The sequence below is a fragment of the Oncorhynchus keta genome, unplaced genomic scaffold (genome assembly GCF_023373465.1).
Source record: "Oncorhynchus keta strain PuntledgeMale-10-30-2019 unplaced genomic scaffold, Oket_V2 Un_contig_3619_pilon_pilon, whole genome shotgun sequence".
In the NCBI taxonomy this organism is placed as follows: Eukaryota; Metazoa; Chordata; class Actinopteri; order Salmoniformes; family Salmonidae; genus Oncorhynchus; species Oncorhynchus keta.
In genome coordinates, this window is record NW_026287337.1 from 45,970 (window position 1) to 69,681 (window position 23,712).

The following is a 23,712-nucleotide window of genomic DNA, read 5'->3' on the forward strand; positions in this document are numbered from 1 at the left end:
ATAATTGTAAGCATCAACATTTTTGAAAAAGTTAGTAATTTTACATGGTTGTTATATTAATGTTCAGTTTCCGTTAATGTCGCAAACTATATTTTCTCTAGGCTAACATAAGTAACTCTGCCTGGATACTTGCATGCTAACTAACATTAACTCTAACTTAGCTGCTCCAGCCTACTATGGTCCTGTCCATCTATCCAGGGTAAACAAAGCGGCAATGTTGTGTATTGTATATACAGTATTTCACTAAAAACAGTTTAATTCATTTAATTATACACATGAGAAAAAAGGTTGCCCAGCACGAATTCATGTACAAACATTATTTTTCATTACATTCTTGTCATTTAGCAGATGTTTGTATCCAGAGCGACTTACAGGAGAAATAAGAGTTAATTGGCTTGCTCAAGGGCACAATGACAGATTTGTCACCTAGTTGGCTCGGGATTCAAACCAGCAACCTTTCAGTTATTGGCCAAACACTCTTAACCGCTAGGCCAGATCAATTAACTTCAATACAGTTATTCAAATACATTCATCATCAATGACTAAAATAATGAATCTAGTATTAAAAGACAAATTAATAAACACAAGTATTCGATTCATAGCCTGTTTATCATTAAACACAATTGTTTAGTAATATAAAATAATTCACCCAAACTAATGCTTAAAAACAGATCACCCCATCATCTTTATCTGATATACACCGAGTGCACAAAACATTAGGAACACCTTCCAAATATTGAGTTGCACCCCCTTGTCCTCAGAACAGCCTCAAGTCGTCGGGGCATAGACTGTCCAAGGTGTTGAGAGTGTTCACAGGGATGCTGGCCCATGTTGACTCCAATGCTTCCCACAATTGTGTCAATGTGGCTGGGAGTGGATCTCTACTCCGAATAGCTCCTTCCATCTCCTCCCACAGATGAACAATTGGATTGAGATCTGATGACTCGTCAGGCCACTGCAGTAAACTGAATTCATTGTCATGTTCTTGGAACCATTCCTGGACAAGCCTTGTGGCATGGGGCATAATCCTGCAAATCTATTTGCAGATGGATACACAACTGCCGTGAAGGGAGGCACCAGATTGGTAATGATGTTTAGATATCCTGTGGCATTCAAACATTGTTCAACTTTTATCAAGGGGCCCAATGTGAGCCCTGAAAACACACCCTAAGCCCCATAGTCCTCCCATCATCATGAAACAGCAGGAACCGGGATTCATCAGACCAGGCAATGTTTTTTAAATTTCTCCAGTGTCCAGTGTTTTCATTCCTTAGCCCACTGCAACGGCAGTCTCTTGTTTTCTACTGAAAGCTAATGGGGATCCATAATAAATACACAAAAACGACACTATTTTGGATCATAGTTTTTCACCTGGATTTACCTGGTCACCTATGTCATGAAAAGAGCAGGTGTTGTTAATGTATTGTGAACAGAGTATGTAAAAAGAGTATGTTGTTTCTACCAGCTCTTTCCCACAGAAAACTGCAGAGGGAAGTAGTACAACCCAGTCAACAATCAAACTCCAACTCCAGACATATCACAGAGGATATTCAACCCTAAGGTAATCTCAATATCTTTACATTAGAAACTAACAAAACACATCAAAACTGACAAGGTACAAACTGGTCCGTAAAGTAAAGAAAGGCTAACATTCTATAACGCTCCCTTTCCTCTGTAAAGTTCTCTCATAATAAGAAACTACAGTTGAAGTCAGAAGTTTACACACACCTTAGCCAAATACATTTAAACTCAGTTTGACTATTCCTGACATTTAATCCAAGTAAAAATGTCCTGTTTTAGGTCAGTTAGGATCACCACTTTATTTTAAGAATGTGACATGTCAGAATAATAGTAGAGAGAATGATTTATTTCAGTTTTTATTTCTTTCATCACATTCCCAGTGGGTCAGAAGTTTGCATATACTCAATTAGTATTGCCACAACTTTGGAAGTATGCTTGGGGTCATTGTCCATTTGGAAGACCCATTTGCGACCAAGCTTTAACTTCCTGACTGATGTCTTGAGATGTTGCTTCAATATATCCACATCATTTTCTATTTTGTGAAGTGCACCATTTCCTCCTGTAGCCACGCACCCCCACAACATGATGCTGCCACCCCCGTGCTTCACGGTTGGGATGGTGTTCTTCGGCTTGCAAGCCTCACCCTTTTTCCTCCAAACATAATGATAGTCATTATTGCCAAACAGTTATATTTCTGTTTTATCAGAACAGAGGAAATTTCTCAAAAAAGTACAATCTTTGTCCCCATGTGCAGTTGCAAACCATAGTCAGGTTTTTTTATGGACGTTTTGGAGCAGTGGCTTCTTCCTTGCTGAGCAACCTTTCAGGTTATGCCGATATAGGACTCATTTGACTGTGGACAAAGATACTTTTGTACCCGTTTCCTCCAGAATCTTCACAAGGTCCTTTGCTGTATGTTCATCTCTAGGTGACAGATGGCTGCGTGGTCCCATGGTGTTTATACTTGCATACTATTTTTTGTACAAATTAACCTGGTACCTTCAGGCGTTTGGAAATTGCTCCCAAGGATGAACCAGACTTGTGGAGGTCTACAATAGTTTTTCTGGGGTCTTGGCTGATTTCTTTTGATTTTCCCATGATGTCATCAAAGAGGCACTGAGTTTGAAGGTATGCCTTGGAATACATCAACAGGTACACCTCCAATTGATTAAAATGATGTAAATTAGCCTATCAGAACCTTCTAAAGCAGGGGTGTCAAACTCATTTCGCATCGTGGGCCACATACGGCCTAGGGAGATGTCAAGTGGGCCGGACCATTAAAATTATACCATACTCTGCTATAAATAACCAAAATATCATGTCTTTCCTTTGTTTTGGTGTAAAGAAGCACAAGAACATTAGGAAAATATTGAAATTTAATGAACTATCCTTTTACAAAACATTTCATGAAACACCTCATATTTCCTTAGACAAATGTGCAATTTACTTTATCATTCACAAATATGCATTGCAACTGATCCCACTGATTGTACAAAGGCACAAAACTTTAATTGGTACTGAAAAATATAGTAATGCACTTTAAGATTAAATGAGACTTTTAAAGAAAGGAATTTTTAAACCACTTACACATACGCATATAAAATCTAAATGTAATCCCTGCGTACACCTTACAAACTAAGGAGAGTGATTTTAAATGTGTAATGAAGAAAGTGTTCGCCTGTCCTGTAAATCTGTAAACTTCATACATGAAACATACATACACATACAATACATACTGAAAATTTATGGAGTTGGAGTATGGAGCTTCAATACCGAAACTTGTTGCAAACACACCAAGCACAAAGGTTTTCCGTGCATCTCTGTAAATAAATAGGACGTGGTCCATTTTTCTTGAAAATTCTACACTCCTTATCTACTTTTCTCCGTTTGGATAACGACATTTTGGCTAATGAGGGTGTAGCGGAGAGGTAGAGACCAAGGTATTAACAACGTCGTAACAAAGCAGATGGCGCATTGATACCGTCTGCTGTTTTCAGTCTGTCTCAGTGATGCGGCTTGTCTTCTACTCTGATGGAAAGAGTGCGCCCCTTAGCGGATAATCCATGAATTGCAGCGAATTAAAATATTAATTCCATGTCTTTTATGCATTTTTTCCACTTTCAAATTATCCTGCGGGCCTGATCGAACCTCCTTGGGGGCGGTTCCGGCCCGCGGGCCGTATGTTTGACACCCCTGTTCTAAAGCCATTAAATCATTTTCAAAATTTTCAAGCTATTTAAAGGCAGTCAACTTTGTGTATGTAAACTTCTGACCCACTGGAATTGTAATACAGTGAATTATAAGTGATATAATCTGTCTGTAAACAATTGCTGGAAAAATTACTTGTGTCCTGTACAAAGTAGATGTCCTAACCGACTTGCCAAAACTATAGTTTGTTAACAAGAAATTTGTGGAGTGGTTGAAAACGAGTTTTAATGACTCCAACCTAAGTATGTTAACTTCTGACTTCAACTGTATAGGATTACAATAGAGCATTCTACGCTTTCTTCATTTGATCCAATTCAACGTTGCCAATTATTTAATGACATGACAATTAAGTGGAGTGTCTAATCTTAGCTGGTCTGAGAGAACTGATGAGGCTTCTCTCCTTCATGTATACCTTGGTGTCTTTTGAAATGACCCAGTTGAGAGAAACTCTTTCCAGTCAGAGCAGGAGTAAGGCTTCTATCCCGTGTGTATACGTCCATGTTGTTTTAAAGTGCCCAGTCGAGAGAAACTCGCCCCACAGTCAGAGCAGGAGTAAGGCTTCTCTCCTGTGTGTATACGTTCATGTTGTTTTAAGGTGCCCGGATGAGAGAAACTCGCCCCACAGTCAGAGCAGTAGAATGGCTTCTCTCCTGTGTGTATACGTTCATGTCTTTTTAAGTCACCCAGTTGAGAGAAACTCTTTCCACAGTCAGAGCAGGAGTAAGGCTTCTCTCCTGTGTGTGTTCTTTGATGAACGATTAGCTCATTTGATGTTGTGAAGCATTTTACACAGTCAGAGCAGGAGTAAGGCTTCTCTCCTGTGTGTATACGTTCATGTTGTTTTAAGGTGCCCGGATGAGAGAAACTCACCCCACAGTCAGAGCAGGAGTAAGGCTTCTCTCCTGTGTGCATACGTTCATGTTGTTTTAAGTTACCCAGTCGAGAGAAACTCTTTCCACAGTCAGAACAGGAGTAAGGCTTCACTCCTGTGTGTGTATGTTCATGTTGTTTTAAGGTGCCCAGTCGAGAGAACCTTGCCCCACAGTCAGAGCAGAAGTAAGGCTTCTCTCCTGTGTGTGTTCTTTGGTGAACTTTTAGCTCAGTTGATGTTGTAAAGCATTTTTACACAGTCAGAGCAGGAGTAAGGCTTCTCTCCTGTGTGTGTTCCATGATGAACTTTTAGCTCAGTTGATGTTTTGAAACATTTTACACAGTCAGAGCAGGAGTAAGGTTTCACTTCTGTATGTATACGTTCATGTCTTTTTAAGTGGCCCAGTTTTTCCACAGTCAGAGCAGAAGTAAGGCTTCTCTCCTGTGTGTATACGTTCATGTTGTTTTAAGGTGCCCAGTCGAGAGAAACTCGCCCCACAGACAGAGCAGGAGTAAGGCTTCTCTCCTGTGTGTGTTCTTTGGTGAACTATTAACTCAGTTATTGTTGTGAAGCATTTTAAACAGTCAGGGCAGGAGTAAGGCTTCTCTCCTGTGTGTATACGTTCATGTTGTTTTAAGTTGCCTAGTTGAGAGAACTCGCCCCACAGTCAGAGCAGGAGTAAGGCTTCTCTCCTGTATGTGTTCTCTGATGAACTTTTAGCTCAGTTGATGTTGTGAAGCATTTTGCACAGTCAGAGCAGGAGTAAGGCTTCTCTCCTGTGTGTATACGTTCATGTTGTTTTAAGGTGCCCAGTCGAGAGAAACTCACCCACAGTCAGAGCAGGAGTAAGGCTTTTCTCCTGTGTGTATTTTTAGGTGTATTTTTAGTTTTGATGGAAGTGGGAAAATCTCCTCACAATGTGGGCAGTGGTGAGACCTCCTAGCTCTGTGATCTTCCTGATGTTGCTCTCTGGATGTAGAGAATGTCTCAACGTGGTCTCCTGTGTGAACAACACCAGAAGAACCAGTCAGTTGGTGTGATATTCATGTCAATCAAATGTATATTATGAAGCCCTTTTTACATCAGTTGTAACAAAGTGTTCTACAGAAACCCACCCAAATTCCTCAAAGAGCAAGCAATGCAGATGTAGAAGCACAGTGGCCACGAGAACTCCCCTAGAAAATAGGAACCTTGGAAGAAACAGAGAGGAACCAGGCTCAAAGGGGTGGGTGTAGGTGACATATAAGTTTCATACAGTTGTCTTATACTGGGCAGAAAGCAAGTAAATTGTTTTTAATCCAACTGCATTTGTCAAGTTTTACACAGTAACTATTACCTAGAAAATGTCAATTGTTTGAGAGTGCAGAACAACAGAACACTATTCCACATATACAGGTTTGAAACATCTTCAGAAAATATGCAGGAAGTTAAAATATTGACTTACTCCTAAATCTTGCTCTGATTTGTCCTATATCATCCAAAGGTCAAAACCACCAAAAAAAAAGAGATAACACGGGGACAAAGAGTACTTTTTGTTCTGGTTAGATGGAAAATCTATGTTTTTTCAGCTACACCATCCCAACCGTGAGGAACAGGTCCTTTGCTAGCATTCACAAAATAGATGGCATCATGAGGGAGGATTATTGTATTTCCACTCATTCAACATTGCAAAGACATCATTGTCAAAATCCAAATGGACAATGACCCCAAGCATACTTCAAAGTTGTGGCAAAATGGCTTCAAAAGTCAAATCGTTGTTAAGGAGGCCTCAACCAGTCAAACCCAAGTTAAACATCAATGCTACCAAATACTAATTGAGTGTATGTAAACTTCTTGGGAATGTGATGAAAGAAATAAAACTCTGAAATAAACCAGCTCTCTTTCATTCTTAATATAAAGTCTGACCTAAGACAGGGGGAGGTAGGGTACATATAAGTGTCTTATATGGGCAGAAAGCTTAAATTGTTGTTAATCCAACTGCACCAGTATTACAACGACAAAATGTCATTCTATTGTTTGAGGAGAGTGAACAACAGAACATTTCAGGTTTGGAAACATTCACATCTGAAGTTAAAATATTGACTTACACTCCTAAATCTTGCTCTGATTTGTCATCCAAGGGTCCCAGAGATAACACGTAGTGTTGTTTGGTGATAAAATCATTTTTCATATCCTAAAAAGGTTGACGATCGATTTTGTCAACTTGCAAAGAAAGAAAATCTGTGAAAATCAACGTTGTTTCAACCAGTCAAATTACATCTGTGCTTATTCCTCAGACACTCGAGAAAGTGACCAGCCTTTGTTAGATCAGTCTGCATTCAGTCAATCCACTGGGAAACCAGTTTTAGCCAGGATGGCATCATGGCCATACGGCATCATTGCAAGCCCGATGACACGGTTGGTGTTCACTCGATTGACTGTGTCTTCGTCAAATTACCACCTATCGTTTTGAAACCAAGCTAGCTAGATAGCCAATAAGCTGTGCTTTACGAGAGCAGGTGGAAACCCTTTGTCCGTCACGCAATATTTCAGCTAACCTAGCACGCCAGGAGGCTAGTTCCATTTGGACATGTCAAAGCGCGTTACACATATCTGTGAGTTATGAAAACGCGTTTTGCAAATTTTGAACTTACAATATGGCTACTAATACTGGAAAAGCTAAATAAAAATCCAGGTATACAGATTGTGGATGATATTCTAGCAGAAATCTATCAGGAAAATAGACGCTAACGTTACCTGAGACTGGTAAGTGAAATACGAGTCTTTATATTGTAAATCCAAAAGCCACAACATGTCAAAGTCAACATCCAATACACATTGGGCTCCCGACTGGCGCAGTGGTCTAACACACTGCAGTACCTGGTTTGAATCTGGGCTGCATCACAGCCGGCTGTGATTGGGAGTCCCATAGGACAGGGCACAATTGGCCCAGCGTCTGGGTTTGGCCGGGGTAGGCGTCATTGTAAATAAGAATTTGTCCTGACTTGCCTCGTTAAATAAAGTTTCATATAAAAAAGAATCAAATAATTGGTCCACACTTCACCAGTGTTCTTCACTCTATATAATATATGTTTATAGATGTGTTCTTGTATATTTGATGTCATGCTAAAATAAAGGTTCAATAAAATAAGCTCTAAACTTGAATTCTTACTGATTCTTTTTTTGTGTGGTAAAGACTGACTTCAAAGAGACCACATTCAAGTCCTCCATCCCCCACTTAGAGTGACTGCTGCTCTCTCTGGCTCCACAACACACCCCACCCAGCCATCTAGAGGTGTGAATACCCAGCCAGCCTATAAGTAGAGGATGGTAAGTGCTTTTACAGCAGAAAGAGACTTGGGACCAGCAGCACAATATTATGTAGAGGGTCTAAATACTGTAATTATAAATAGTGTGGACCTTTTTTTGTTTGTTTGTTTTTGACGTTGTTTGTGGTTTGTGGTGTGTTCACTTATGACATTAGATCAGTGTTGGCTGCTAACTTGGCCCTTATCTTAAATATTTCACTTCTGTTTATGGAGACAATGGATCACAATTCCTGTCGCGTCTCCTGTTAGAGGACTCTTCCTTGGTTCCAGTCTGTCCAGGGAGTTTTTCCTAGCCACAGTGCTTCTACACCTGCATTGCTTGCTGTTTGGAGATTTAGGCTGGGTTTCTGTCACTTTGTGACATCAGCTGATAAAAGAAGGGCTTTATAAATAAATTTGATTGTTTTGGGCCAATCGTGAAGGACACCTGGTTGACTTCATACTAAATGTCATGTAGCTTGCTCATTCTTGAAGTTATCAGTCTGAAATTTTGCACATAAACTGCTGCTCTCTTGTGGAGACCGTCTAAATTACCTCCAGCTTCCTAGCTGAATGTGTGACCATTCTCTTGCAGCTCAAATAAAACAGAGAAACAACAGTCCATCATTACTTTAAGGCATGAAGGTCAGTCAATGTGTAACATTTCAAGAACTTTGAAAGTTTCTTCAAGTGCAGTTGCAAAAACCATCACTCACTATGATGAAACTGGGCTCTCATGAGGACCGCCACAGGAAAGGAAGACCCAGAGTTACCTCTGCTGCAGAGAATAAGTTAGAGTTAACTGCCTCAGATTGCAGCCCAAATAAATGCTTCACAGAGTTCAAGTAACAGACACATCAACATAAACTGTTCAGAGGAAACTGCGTGAATCAGGCCTTCATGGTCGAATTGCTGCAATGAAACCACTACTAAAGGACAATAATAATAAGAAGAGACTTGCTTGGGCCAAGAAACACGAGCAATGGACATTAGACTGGTGGAAATCTGTCCTTTGGTCTGAGGAGTCCTAATTTGAGAAGAGTAGATGAACGGATGATCTCTGCATGTGTGGTTCCCACCATGAAGCATGGAGAATGAGGTGTGATGGTGCTTTGCTGGTGACACGGTCTGTGATTTTTGTAGAATTCATGGCACATAACCAGCATTCTGCAGCGATACGTCATTCCATCTAGTTTGCGCTTAGTGAGACTATCATTTGTTTTTCAACAGGACAATGACCCAAAACACACCTCCAGGCTGTGTAAGGGTTATTTGACCAAGGAGAGTGATGAGGTGCTGCTCCAGATGACCTCGCCTCAACATTCACCCGACCTCAACCCAATTGAGATGGTTTAGGATGAGTTGGACTGCAGAGTGAAGGTAAAGCAGCCAACAAGTGCTCAGCATACATGGGAGCTCCTTCAAGACATTTGTTAAAGCATTCCTCATGAAGCTGGTTGAAGCTGTGTGCAAAGCTGTCATCAAGTCAAAGGGGGGTATTTTAAAGAATCTCAAATCTCAAATATATAAAGATTTGTTTAACACTTTTTGGTTACTACACGACTCCATATGTGTTATTTCATAGTTTTGATGTATTCACTAGTATTCTACAATGTGGAAAATAGTCAAACTAAAGAAACCCTTGAATGAGTAGTTGTGTCCAGACTTTTGACTGGTACTGTACATATGACTTCATATCAGTAGGCAGTTCAATACAAAAGGGAATTAAGCTATTAGGGCCGTCCCCGACTAAAATAAATCCTGGTTGACCGAGAGTCGTCTGTTCTTTCAACCAATACATTTTTAAAAGTATATATTTTTCCATATATAGACACACCCTATGTTTGAATAAAATCCACTATTATGTAGGCTACTGAGCTTGTCTGATGCTTTAAGCACTGCAATTAAAAATGAAAACACACAAATGACTCAAGAGGGAGCCAGAGATCAATATAGCGTAACCAGAAAAAGAAAAAAAACTGTTCCAGACCCCCCCTTCTCCTCCCCACTGCTGCTGTTCTCCGCAGATTCTGCCGTTACTCTCCTGAAGTTGCTGGTAACAGGCTACACCAGCGGTCGGCAACCTTTTCCATTTGGAGTGCCAGGGTATCGTACCGTATTTCTACTGATCTGCATGCCCGTTATGATTTTCGTCTGCACATTTTCGTGGAACCATTTAATTTAATTCATAATAGTCTTTATATCTCAAATCAATGTCATGTAAATACATTATAACTATATTAAAATTATGCAATTCTAAAAGTAACTTCTATTGCCATTGTCAATATGTAAAGATAGCCTACATAAAGCCAACAATAGAAACACTGCAGCCTGCATGTAGAACATATTTCTTATGAAAATAAATATTCTATAAATCACATTGGCTATGCATGGCCTGACTGCAAGGAACTTTAAACATTGTATCTTCTATTAATTTGGTCTGGCCTGTGCTAGCAAACTTGCAACATTGTATAAAATATTCTGGGCCCTCAGGAAAAGGTGCAACACTCGCTCACCATGAAACATTCTTAGTTTACTTAATGATGTGTATGTGTAATTCTGTGTGATTAATTAGGTATTTAGTAAATAAATAATTAAACCCCATTTTGTATTGCTGATTCAACTTGTTAGCCTGGGTTCATGAAGATAACCAAGAATTTACAACTTTCAGATGAGACTGAATTAAGGTGACAATTAATATTGACTGCTATTGATGTAACATATTACCAGGTCTTTAAGAGTTTATTCGGAAGATAACAGCTCTATAAATATTATTTTGTGGTGCATTTGACTCTCTAGTTAATTACATTTACATGATTACCTCAATCAGGTAATATTAATTACGGATAAATTATTTTATAGAAAAGCATGTCATATCACTTAATCCGGCATTGCCAAAGACACGACACCACCATGCTTGACTTTTGGGGATAAGGTTATTTTGGCGGTAGCAGTGTTGATTTGGACCCATCAATCCAGAGAATGGACTTCCAGAAATCTTCAGGTTTGTCCAGGTGGTCTCTGGCAAAGTTAAGACGGGCAGTTTGGTTCTTGTGTGACAGCAGAGGCTTCTTCCTGCTGTCATGTTAAATGCTTTCCATACGTAAATTGTTTGCCTCACAGTGAACTGAAGGAGCTCAAATCTTTTTGAGATGATATTATAGCCTTCCCCAGAATGATGTGTTCCAACTACCCTCGTCCTGTTGTCCTCTGAGATCTCCTTTCCTCTCGGCATGTTGTGCTTTGCATTCACCTGGATGGGTAACACAAAACTGACCAGGTTTCTTACCTCTGTCAGAGTCCCGCACAAACTCTTTCCTAACGATCTCTCCTTTGATTGGTTCATTTATTTACCCACCTGAATCTACTTAGCTACTTGATTTAACCAATGCAACTTGGGGTTCACTTATTTTTGCACCTGCACTAATTCCTTTTTAATATTATTTTTCCACTTCACACATGATTTCCTCTACACCAACATATGGTATTGGTATTAATAAACCGGTCATGTCAGATCAAAAGACTGGTTCTGATTAAATGAAGATTTCATGGTAAAAACTAAAAAATCTTTAATTGCACAAGAGGTTCACAGACTTTCAAGCAGCACTGTATATATTTGCCACTGCTCGACTAAAAAAAGCTTGGTCGACCAACATCTATCCACCAAACTAAATGGGGTCATCTATCCAGTTGACTAAATGGGGTCATCTATCCAGTTGACTAAATGGGGTCATCTATCCAGTTGACTAAATGGGGTCATCTATCCAGTTGACTAAATGGGGTCATCTATCCAGTTGACTAAATGGGGTCATCTATCCAGTTGACTAAATGGGGTCATCTATCCAGTTGACTAAATGGGGTCATCTATCCAGTTGACTAAATGGGGTCGTCTATCCAGTTGACTAAATGGGGTCATCTATCCAGTTGACTAAATGGGGTCATCTATCCAGTTGACTAAATGGGGTCATCTATCCAGTTGACTAAATGGGGTCAGCTCTAAAAGCTGTTCAACAGTTGAGGGCAAAAAATGGGCATAATGGGTGAATATTATGCGTCATAATCAATGATCATCCTCCACTCACTATCACAACGGTTAGTAACTACAGACTCATTTCATAGAACTTCAAAACACTGGCAGTTTATCTACTTCACTTCTTTAGTCTCCTCTCTGATCACTCCAGATAACCCAGTTGTTCAGGGATGTGATGTCAGAATTACAGAAGTCAACCTATCAATAGACTGGGTCATAAGTTATGGTCTAATTTATGAAGATAACTTATGGATAGAACCTGCTCTTACCATGATGAACAGATTTCCCAATCGTCTCCTCCTCTTCTTCATCTTTAATGTTGGCATTCAGCTCCAGTGTTTGACTGCAGTCTTCCAGCTTCACTGATGTCATCTCTGGATCCTGCAGCGCAAACTGGGCTCCACTGTCACAATCAGGACCCAGTGACCGTAGGTTTGGATTCAGTGTGGAAGGAGAGAGACAGGTTGGGTTTGTCCTCACTGTTGATGTTACAAACCTCAGATTTAATCTGAGTTGGCCTGTAGTAATAAAGAGAAACGGACACAAAAGTTAGTCTTAAATTCTGGCACTTTCTTTATTCTCAAACTATATTAGATCAGGTACCTAAGCATTGACAAACCATTCAATTCATTTCAAATTAGACAAGGTTCACACTATAAATTAGTCTACACAACGTAAATGCACAAAACCTATAGTAGATTTCCTAAATTCACACACAGAGCATTCAGAAAGTATTCAGACCCCTTGACTTCTCCACGGTTTGTTACGTTACAGCCTTATTATAAAATGGATTCAATTGTTTTCCCCCTCGCCAATCTACAGACGATACTCCATAATGACAAAGCAAAAAAAAAAAACATTTTTTGCAAATGTATTAAAAATGTAACTGAAATATCACATTTACTTACGTATTCAGACCATTCACTCAGTACTTTTTTGAAGCAATTTTGGCAGCGATTACAGCCTCAAGTCGTCTTGTGTATGACGCTACAAGCGTGGCACTAGAGGTCGACTGACTAATCGGCATGGCCGAATAATTACGGCCGATTTCAAGATTTTTTCATTACAATTGTAATCTGCATTTTTGGACTGATTACATTGCATTCCACAAGGGAACTGCGTGGCAGGCTGACCACCTGTTACACGAGTGCAGCAAGGAGCCAAGGTAAGTTGCTAGCTAGCATTAAACTTATTTTATAAAAACAATCAATCTTCACAAGTTAACTACATATGGTTGATGATATTACTAGGTTAACTAGTTTGTCCTGCGTGGCATATAATCAACGCAGTGCCTGTTAATTATCATCGAATTACAGCCAACTTCGCCAAACGGGCGATGATTTAATTAACATGAGCGCATTTGCGACAAAAGCACAATCGTTGCACGAATTTACCTAACCATAAACATCAATGCCTTTCTTAAAATCAACACCAGAAGTCGATTTTTTAAACCTTCATATTTAGTTAAAATAAAGTAATGTTAGCAGGCAATATTAACTTGGAAAATTGTGTCACTTCTCTTGCGTTCATTGCACGCAGAGTCAGGGTATATGCAACAGTTTGGGCCGTCTGGCTCGTTGCAAACTAATTTGCGAGAATTTTACATAATTATGACTTAACATTCAAGGTTGTGCAATGTAACAGCAATATTTAGACTTAGGGTTGCCGCCCGTTCGATAAAATACGGAACGGTTTCGTATTTCACAAAGAATAAACGTTTTGTTTTCGAAATGATCGTTTCCGGATTTTACCATATTAATGACCAACGGCTTGCATTTCTGTGTTTATTATAATTAAGTCTATGATTTGATAGGTCAGTCTGACTGAGCGGTGGTAGGCAGCAGCAGGCTCATAAGCATTCATTCAAACTTTACTATGTTTGCCAGATTCACAGCGCTGTTAATGACATCAAGCCTATCAACTCCTGAGATTAGGCTGGCAATACTAAAGTGCCTATTAGAACATCCAATAGTCAAAGGTCTATGAAATACAAATGGTATAGAGAGAAATAGTCAACGCTTCATAATTCTTATAATAACTACAACCTAAAACTTCTTAACTGGGAATATTGAACCACCAGCTTTCATATGTTCTCATGTTCTGAGCAAGGAACTGAAACGTTAGCTTTTTTACATGGCACATATTGCACTTTTACTTTCTTCTCCAACAAAGTGTTTTTGCATTATTTAAACAACATTGAGCATGTTTCATTATGTAGTTGAGACCAAATATATTTTATTTATGTATTATATGAAGTTAAAAGTGTTCATTGTTCATTCATTATTGTTGTAATTGTCATTATTACTTATATATATATATATAATAATAATAATTGTCCGATTAATCTATATCGGCTTTTTTGGCCCTCAATAATCTGTATCGGCGTTAAACTCATAATCGGTCGCACATCTGTATTTGGGTCCGAATACTTATGTAAATGAAGCGTTTGTTATTTTTGCAAACAAATCTAAAAATCTGTTTTCACTTTGTCATTATGGCATATTGTGTGTAGATTGATGAGGGAAAATGTAATTTAATCAATTTTAGAATAAGGCTAATGCAACAAAATGTGGAAAAGGGGAAGGGGTCTGAATTCTTCCCGAATGCACTGTAAGGAACTGGCAACTCGTTCTCATTCTGAGAAATAAGGTTGGCCACTTGATTTAACATCTGAACAAAGCGGACAGGCTAACAAGCTTTTCAAACAGAATGGTGTGTTCATAACAATTCAACTGTTCAACCTTGTTATCTAACAAATGGATCCACGTTGGCTAACCTTGAAATATAAAGATTAGCTGGATAGTGACAAGCACGTGGGCTTGAGAGATTGTTGATGAGACATGTGTTAATGTTCTGCCTACAATAAGTTAGTAATTACTAGTTACATTTGTATTACAGAAAGGGTCAATTTAATAGACTTGAAAGCCAGATCAGAAAAGCCTTATGTCTGCTCTGACTGTGGGAAGAGGTTCTCTCAACAGAACCATTTAAACACACATCAACGTATACACACAGGAGAGAAGCCATACTACTGCTCTGTCTGTGGGACGAGTTTCTCTCAACAGAGCAACTTAAAAACACACCAACGTATACATAAAGGGAGAAGACTCATCAGTTCTCTCAGACCAGCTAAGATTAAAATTAGGTGATGGAGTGATTTTAATTTCATTGCTTTACTTGGACTGAAATAGGTGATTTCAATCTCATTGCTTGACTTGGACTGAAATAGGTGCCGGAATTCATTTTAGAGGAAACCCTTTTGGACAATCAGAACCTTACAAACGTGCCGCTGGAAAGGCCGCACACCCTTCCAAAGAAGGGTGTGCGAACCAGCGAACGAAGGCATTCACACGTAAATACATTCATGATTTCTTCTCGTCTGCAAAGTATCTGATTACTGTGAGAATAGTTTCTAAAATGTTTCTACAATGTATCAATGATAAGTGTCGTTTTCTCTCTCTCCTTTTGTAAAAAAAAACACTATATTGTGTCAGTCCGCTAGGGACCTTTTCTCATGTATTAAGTGTGTATGTTTATCCTGTGTTATCATTTAGTTAGCTAGTAAATAAATATTTAAATCAATTTGTGTACTACTGAATCATAAGTAAGGCTGGGGTTTTTGCAGATGCAGGAGGTTACGATGGTTCAGAATGATGATATGAGACGAGATTATGATTAATACGTTGACTGTTTTATGGATGTGATAGGTAAATACCTTTTTAGAGTTTAATTCGGGAGATGCTCATGGTGCCCCAAAATTCCTAATGAGTTAATTGTTACATGATTAATTTAATCGGGTAACAAACAGAGTTAGTTGATTTAGATACATAACAGTCATCAGATTAATGAAAGTAAAGTCACGACAATTGTGTGTGGATTTCTCCTCAGTCTGGGTGCAATCCGGCTACCAAAAGCGCACACAGTGAGCGACGTCATCAGCACTCCCACAAGTCTCCAGAAAACTTGTTTTGTGACCGAGAGGCTCCTTTTCAGTATAACGTTGGAGGAAATACATTCCTAGTATGTGAGGAATTTGTTTGCTGGCCTCATGAATACTAGTCAATTAGCTAATATTTAGGGAATTTTTTTTTTTGTTTGTTTGGCTAGTTATGCTAACCCGTTTGCAATCTCTTTTAGCATTGCTTGCTAGCTACAGAGGCTTGTTAGCTACAGTAGTTAGCCACTGCCATCAGTTGTGTTATTGTCATATGTTGCCTTTTCCACCGTTTTTAAAATGCATACTGACAACTGACATTTGTGCAGGAAACCGAACACTTAAATAAAGGTTCAATAAAAATAAAAAAATGCACATGGGAAATCCTGTACATGTCTGAATACATTTAAAAAAGAAATCAATTTCTCAAATCAAATGTATTTATATAGCCCTTCTTACATCAGCTGATGTCACAAAGTGCTGTACAGAAACCCAGCCTAAAACCCCAAACAGCAAGCAATGCAGGTGTAGAAGCACGGTGGCTAGGAAAAACTCCCTAGAAAGGCCAAAACCTAGGAAGAAACCTAGAGAGGAACCAGGCTATGTGGGGTGGCCAGTCCTCTTCTGGCTGTGCCAGGTAGAGATTATAACAGAACATGGCCAAGATGTTCAAATGTTCATAAATGACCAGCATGGTCCAATAATAATAAGGCAGAACAGTTGAAACTGGAGCAGCAGCACGGCCAGGTGGACTGGGGACAGCAAGGAGTCATCATGTCAGGTAGTCCTGGGGCATGGTCCATGGTTCTCTTGCCTTTTTAAGCAGCCGGTACAAAGTTGTGGTGAACAGATGGGGCGCTCTCCTGTTGCCTAGCCAGCTTTCAGGTGCCTGTAAAAACATTTTGATAGACAGCTATCTCCCGCTCTCCATTTCCCCAGGACATGTCGAGACTTGACAGTTCATGCAGCTTTTAGTCGTCCCGATGGGACTCCCAATCACAGCCGGATGTGATGCAGCATGGATTCGAACCAGGTACTGCAGTGACACCTCTTGCACTGAGATGCAGTGTCTTAGACCGCTGCACCACTCGGGATTTGATGGAAGTCATTTAAACTGTTGGAGCGGATGTTGATGGAAGTCATTTAATTAAACTGTTGGAGCGGATGTTGATGGAAGTCATTTAATTAAACTGTTGGAGCGGATGTTGATGGAAGTCATTTAAACTGTTGGAGCGGATGTTGATGGAAGTCATTTAAACTGTTGGAGCGGATGTTGATGGAAGTCATTTAAACTATTGGAGCGGATGTTGATGGAAGTCATTTAAACTGTTGGAGCGGATGTTGATGGAAGTCATTTAATTAAACTGTTGGAGCGGATGTTGATGGAAGTCATTTAAACTGTTGGAGCGGATGTTGATGGAAGTCATTTAATTAAACTGTTGGAACGGATGTTGATGGAAGTCATTTAAACTGTTGGAGCGGATGTTGATGGAAGTCATTTAATTAAACTGTTGGAGCGGATGTTGATGGAAGTCATTTAAACTGTTGGAGCGGATGTTGATGGAAGTCATTTAATTAAACTGTTGGAACGGATGTTGATGGAAGTCATTTAAACTGTTGGAGCGGATGTTGATGGAAGTCATTTAAACTATTGGAGCGGATGTTGATGGAAGTCATTTAAACTGTTGGAGCGGATGTTGATGGAAGTCATTTAATTAAACTGTTGGAGCGGATGTTGATGGAAGTCATTTAAACTGTTGGAGCGGATGTTGATGGAAGTCATTTAATTAAACTGTTGGAACGGATGTTGATGGAAGTCATTTAAACTGTTGGAGCGGATGTTGATGGAAGTCATTTAATTAAACTGTTGGAGCGGATGTTGATGGAAGTCATTTAAACTGTTGGAGCGGATGTTGATGGAAGTCATTTAATTAAACTGTTGGAGCGGATGTTGATGGAAGTCATTTAATTAAACTGTTGGAACGGATGTTGATGGAAGTCATTTAAACTGTTGGAGCGGATGTTGATGGAAGTCATTTAATTAAACTGTTGGAGCGGATGTTGATGGAAGTAATTTAATTAAACTGTTGGAGCGGATGTTGATGGAAGTAATTTAATTAAACTGTTGGAACGGATGTTGATGGAAGTCATTTAATTAAACTGTTGGAACGGATGTTGATGGAAGTCATTTAATTAAACTGTTGGAGCGGATGTTGATGGAAGTCATTTAAACTGTTGGAGCGGATGTTGATGGAAGTCATTTAATTAAACTGTTGGAACGGATGTTGATGGAAGTCATTTAAACTGTTGGAGCGGATGTTGATGGAAGTCATTTAATTAAACTGTTGGAGCGGATGTTGATGGAAGTCATTTAATTAAACTGTTGGAACGGATGTTGATGGAAGTCATTTAAACTGTTGGAGCGGATGTTGATGGAAGTCATTTAATTAAACGGACCTTTCCCAAACGTGATAATACCGTGACGGGTGTGTTATCTAGCATGCTATTACGTTATTTCGATATTAGACAGTTTAAACGTGCTATTACATACCTGTAGTAATAAAGAGAAACGGACAGCACAGTTTAAACGTTTTCTAAATTCTAAAGAATGGTGTGCGCCTACCGGAACTTCCTGTTCCCCACACTACCAAAGTGCAACAGAGACATCTACTGGATTGATGGACTAACTTCTGCTAAATCATGTAGAATATAAAAGTGAGATTGATTAGCTACACAAATAAAACTTGTTTTAAAAAACGAAAGGGGTGTCTGTTTAAGTGTACGTTTTCAACTCATTACATATGCATTGTAGATGATCTCTGTGTAAGGCCAAGAAGATCATCAAGAACCTCAGCCACCAGAGACACGGCCTGTTCACCCTGTTACCGTCTTGAAGGCGAAGACAGTACAGGTGCATCAAAGCTGGTACCAAGAGAATGAAACCGCTACTATCTCCAGGCCATAAAGACTGTTAAACAGTCATCCTTGATTTGATTTAGAGAATATTGGTGACAAGCAACTTGATTGTCCCAGTGTGTAGAGGTGTCATGACATGTATTGAGTAGATAAATACAGATATACAGTACCAGTCAAAAGTTTGGACACACCTACTCATTCCAGGGTTTCTTTAGTTTTCTTATTTTCTACATTGCATAATAATAGTGAAGACATGAAAACTATTAAAAAAGCACATATGGAATCATGTAGTAACCAAAAAGGTGTTAAGCAAATCTCACATTTATGTACATGTTGGTGTCTTTTTAAGTGGCCATGTTGAGAGAAAGTCTTCCAACGGTCAGAGCAGGAGTAAAGCTTCTCTCCTGTGTGTATGCTTTGAAGTGTTCTTATGTTGCTCTGCTGAGAGAAAATATTCTCACAGTCAGAACAGGAGTAGGGCTTCTCTCCAGTGTTGAACTGTCAGATCCCTTGATATTTTGCCGTGTCTTCCCACAGTCAGAGCAGGGATACAGATTCTCTCCTGTGTCTATGTTTAGGTGTATTTTTAGCTTTGATAGAATTGGGAAAATCTCCTCAATGTGGGCAGGGGTGAGACCTCTTAGCTCTGGGATCTTCCTGCTGTTGCTCTCTGGATGTAGAGAATGTGTCAACATGGTCTCATGTGTGAAGAACATCAGAAGAACCAGTCAGTTGGTGTGATACAAATGTCAATCACATGTATTTTATAAAGCCCTTTTACATCTGCAGTTGTCATTAAGTGCTTTACAGATACCCTAACCTAACGTATCAGGCGTAAAATAAACACCACAAGCTTGCGGTTTTCAGGCTTTTACTTCCTCTGCCTTTTCCCTGAAAAACGGATGCTTCCGGTGTTCGTTGACTCCGCTGAGGGTGCAGGTACCGAGACCAAAACCCCAAAGAGCAAGCAATGCAGAAGCACAGTGGTAGTAAAAACTCCCTAGAAGGAAGGAACCTAGGAAGAAACCTAGACAGGAACCAGGCTCCAAGCAGTGGCCGGGCTCTGGCTGGGCCACTCAAGGACATTACGAGAATTGTCCAGAAGCCACTCCTGCGTTGTCTTGGCTGTGTGTTTAGGGTCGGTGTCCTGTTGGAAGGTGTACCTTCACCCCAGTCTGAAGTCCTGCGCGCTCTGGAGCAGGTTTTCATCAAGCATCTCTCTGACATCTACTGTCAACTTTGGGACCTGAAATAGACAGGTGTGTGCCTTTCCAAATCATGTCCAATCAATTGAATTTACCACAGCTGGACTCCAATCAAGTTGTAGAAACATCTCAAGGATAATCAATGGAAACAGGATGCACCAGAGCTCAATTTCAAGTCTGATAGCGAAAGGTCTGAATACTTATGTAAAAGTATTTCTGTTTAAATGTGTTTTTTTTATAAACATTTCTAAAAACATGTTTTCTTTGGTATTATGGGGTATTGTGTGTAGATTGCTGAGGAAAACGTTTTATTTAATACATTTTAGAATAAGGATATAAAGTAACAAAATGTGGAAAAAGTCAAAGGGGTCTAAATACTTTCCAAAGCGCTGTAGCTAATTTAGAAAAACGGGATTATCTTCTTGTCCTCCTTTTTAATGTTACAAATAACAATGAATATCAACAACTCTGTCTCTGTTATATGTTTCGTTCTAGTAGGCATTTTCCCATCTTGGAGTCTGAGACCTTGTGGAAATCTGTCGTAGAGAAGAATAATGTATGACAATTTAGACACTACATTACCCTATAGTAGTTATCATCATCATGCTTTCCATGGTTTAAGACTATAGCTAGCTATGCCTTGCTAACTAGTTATTGTGTTGTCCAGCTAGCTATAAAAGTGCATGCTAACACGAAAGATTTGTATAACTTACCCAAGATTGACCACACCCTGTTGTTTCCAATGGGTGACTTTTATTGTGAAGGCGAGCCGTAAATAATCGTTATTGTGGAAAGCTTCACACAAAGGTGAGCCCAGCTAGCTAGCCAGTAGCGACCATATCCAAATCAAATCAAATTTTATTTGTCACATACACATGGTTAGCAGATGTTAATGCGAGTGTAGCGAAATGCTTGTGCTTCTAGTTCCGACAATGCAGTGATAACCAACAAGTAATCTAACTAACAATTCCAAAACTACTGTCTTATACACAGTGTAAGGGGATAAGGAATATGTACATAAGGATATATGAATGAGTGATGGTACAGAGCAGCATACAGTAGATGGTATCGAGTACAGTATATACATATGAGATGAGTGTGTAGACAAAGTAAACAAAGTGGCATAGTTAAAGTGGCTAGTGATACATGTATTACATAAGGATGCAGTCGATGATGTAGAGTACAGTATATACATATGCATATGAGATTAATAATGTAGGGTAAGTAACATTATATAAGGTAGCATTGTTTAAAGTGGCTAGTGATATATTTACATCATTTCCCATTATTAAAATGGCTGGAGTTGGGTCAGTGTCAATGACAGTGTGTTGGCAGCAGCCACTCAATGTTAGTGGTGGCTGTTTAACAGTCTGATGGCCTAGAGATAGAAGCTGTTTTTCAGTCTCTCAGTCCCAGCTTTGATGCACCTGCACTGACCTCGCCTTCTGGATGATAGCGGGGTGAACAGGCAGTGGTTCGGGTGGTTGATGTCCTTGATGATCTTTATGGCCTTCCTGTAACAATGGGTGGTGTAGGTGTCCTGGAGGGCAGGTAGTTTGCCCCCGGTGATGCGTTGTGCAGTCCTCACTACCCTCTGGAGAGCCTTACGGTTGAGGGCGGAGCAGTTGCCGTACCAGGCGGTGATACAGCCCGCCAGGATGCTCTCGATTGTGCATCTGTAGAAGTTTTGAGTGCTTTTGGTGACAAGCAAAATTACTTCAGACTCCTGAGGTTGAATAGGCGCTGCTGCGTCGTCTTCACGACGCTGTCAGTGTGAGTGGACCAATTCAGTTTGTCTGTGATGTGTATGCCGAGGAACTTAAAACTAGCTACCCTCTCCACTACTGTTCCATCGATGTGGATAGGGGGGTGTTCCCTCTGCTGTTTCCTGAAGTCCACAATATCATAGCTATTTGTAGACATCAGGTTAGGAAACTTAGCAGTAGCTAGTCAACTACAGTAGCTAGTCAAGGTTAGAAAGCTACCTAGCTAATAAAAAGAAAACTCAACATACTACATGGAAAGTATATTCTGCACAATGCGATATGGTAACTAGTTAGCAGGCCTAACAGTTATGGCACTGCAGTTAGCTAGCAGGCCAAAATGCTCGCTAACTTCCTATGCTAAATCGTTCAGCAGAATTCATGTATCCCCAAAAGAAAACAAAACAAATTGCATGTTAAACGTACCTTTCTCTCTCCTGTCTTGACGTTTCTGTCTCACCTATAACACTTTTTTCCGCGTCAATCTATAGTATCATGTCAAAATTTTGCACACTGACCTTTTCGACCCCTGTTCTAAAGAAAATAATTTACTTTTTATTCAATACATTTTCCATGACACCCAAAAGTACTCATTTCATTCCGAATGCTTAGCAGGACAGGAAAATGGTTACCAAGAGAACAACCCTGGTCATCCAGGTCGGTGGACTTACTAAACATAAATGCTTTGTTTGTAAATTGTCTTAGTGTTGGTGTGCCCCTGGCTATTAAATCATGTTTTGAATTTTTTGAATTGTAATTTATTTTGTTTACAATTGTGCCATCTGGTTTGTTTAATATAAGGAATGTGAATCATATTTTTTACTTTTGATACTTAAGTATATTTAAAACCCTTATACTTTGACTCAAGTATTTTACTAGACGACTTTCACTTTTACAATTAAGGTTTCTTTATTTTACTGAAGTATAACAACTGGGTACTTTCCCCACCACTGGCTATTGGTTCCCTGTAATTACAAGTAGCATCCCACCAGATAGACTTCATTATCACCGGCCAAATCCTGTGTAACACCTAGTAATTACATTGTACTTGTGCAGATATTAAATATACTCTGTGTTGTACTAGTGTATTTGTTCTCCCACTTGGATGTCATTTTCACAAGCTTTAAATTGAGGGCCGGGTTGTCAGGGTGGGTAATGTACTATATAGGTAGGTACACATTAATTACTCCTAAAGATATACTTAATTTTAACTAGCTAAATCCTGTGTAAGAACTCGAAATTACATTGTATTTAGGCAAACATTACATGTGCTTTGAAAGTGTCGTATTCCTCATCTGGGATGAGACTCGTTTTAGATCTGTTTTTGTAAGCTCAACCAAGTAAACCCAGATGGTTTCAGTAATTATATCTATATTTATTTACCAGGTAAATTGAGAACACATTCTCATTTACAGCAAGAACCTGGGGAATAGTTACAGTGGAGAGGAGGGGGGATGAATGAGCCAATTGGAAGCTCGGGATGATTAAGGTGGCCATGATGGTATCAGGGCCAGATTGGGAATTTAGCCAGGACCCTGGGGTAAACACCCCTACTCTTATGAAAAGTGGCTTGAGATATATAGTGACCGCAGAGAGTCAGGGTACCCGTTTAAGGTCCCACCCGAAAGATGGCACACAGGGAAATGTCTCCAATCACTGTCCTGGGGCATTATGATTTTTATTTTAGTCCAGAGGAAAGACTGCCTCCTGCTGGCCCTCCAACACCACTTCCAGCAGCATCTGTTTTCCCATCCAGAGACCGACCAGGACCAACCCTGCTTAGCTTCAGAGGCTAGCTAGCAGGGGGTATATTTCTGGCAATTATTAATTAGAGCCTATAATAAGGACCTCATGAAAGGAAGTGTTACCAGCATCTCTTCTTTATGTATATGCTGGTGTGCTTTAAAAACCCAAGAGTCAATGTCCGCATCCCCGTCTAAATCAAATTAGCTTAATAATTAAAAAATCCCCATCAAA

At 39.6% G+C, this 23,712-nt stretch overlaps 1 protein-coding gene and 1 long non-coding RNA gene across 4 annotated transcripts in view; both read right to left on the minus strand.

Moving 5' to 3' along the window:
* The window catches only part of LOC118370516 (zinc finger protein 79-like), a 94,445-nt gene that overhangs the window by 41,236 nt on the left and 29,497 nt on the right, over nt 1–23,712 (minus strand). The window lies entirely within an intron of this gene.
* LOC127924065 (uncharacterized) lies at nt 763–18,508 on the minus strand. 2 transcript variants are annotated; one of them, XR_008116667.1, is made up of 3 exons: nt 18,403–18,508; nt 12,187–12,435; nt 763–1,311 (listed from the first exon to the last, which is right to left on the minus strand). It is a non-coding gene; the product is annotated as an uncharacterized LOC127924065 (long non-coding RNA). The 2 variants fall into 2 exon arrangements; XR_008116668.1 differs by lacking the exon at nt 763–1,311 and adding an exon at nt 5,466–5,600.